This window comes from Anopheles aquasalis, chromosome 3 (assembly GCF_943734665.1).
Source record: "Anopheles aquasalis chromosome 3, idAnoAquaMG_Q_19, whole genome shotgun sequence".
Taxonomy (NCBI): Eukaryota; Metazoa; Arthropoda; class Insecta; order Diptera; family Culicidae; genus Anopheles; species Anopheles aquasalis.
In genome coordinates this window covers 63170477-63171048 of record NC_064878.1, presented here as the reverse complement: position 1 = coordinate 63171048, position 572 = coordinate 63170477, and the positions used below count along the sequence as shown (strand labels likewise).

The following is a 572-nucleotide window of genomic DNA, read 5'->3' as shown; positions in this document are numbered from 1 at the left end:
CCGCGGCGCGTTCGTCGAGGATCAAAAGGATTAAAAGGACACACCAAACACGCACGGCGCTTTGGATTCACAAAATCAGCGAGCGTGTTATGAAATGGAAGCAGGCCAAGACCCCCCTCCCCCCCTGGACCACTTGACAACCAACAACAGCGAGCGGTACTCCACGGTACCACAAGGTGCTTTGTTCAGAGGTTGATCGAATTTCAAAACAATCCCAAATTTTCATAAACTTTTCTTGAACGGGAAATTGTGGTCCGATTCTACTACAAGTGGTCCGGATTTAAAAGCAGAAACAACCATTAAGCATGGAATGGTGCGGTTGTAAAACTATAAAATACTCTCGTGCGTCATTGACCGCGCAACCAACCACTCGTTAGTGTTTGGCGGGATCTTTATCCTCGCAGCTGATTCCATTTCGCGATCATTTATCTGCAGTCCAGCAGAGCCAGAGATCCGTAAATATAAAAGCGCGTTGGCGGCCTGTCCGAGGGACCCATGTTTTGTTTGTTTGCGGCACCACCGGTATCCGCCGGACCTTCTTGGCGCCACTAAACGAGCGCTGTTGTGCGTCA

The 572-nt window shown here is 49.7% G+C and overlaps 1 protein-coding gene across 1 annotated transcript in view; it reads right to left on the bottom strand.

Moving 5' to 3' along the window:
• Positions 1-124, bottom strand: part of LOC126579082 (thioredoxin, mitochondrial) — an 875-nt gene extending 751 nt beyond the window's left edge. The window contains exon 1 of the mRNA XM_050242346.1: positions 1-124. This exon is cut by the window's left edge and continues 180 nt beyond it. The gene's annotated coding sequence lies outside the window, so the exon portion shown is untranslated.
• Between the last annotated feature and the right edge of the window lie 448 nt (positions 125-572).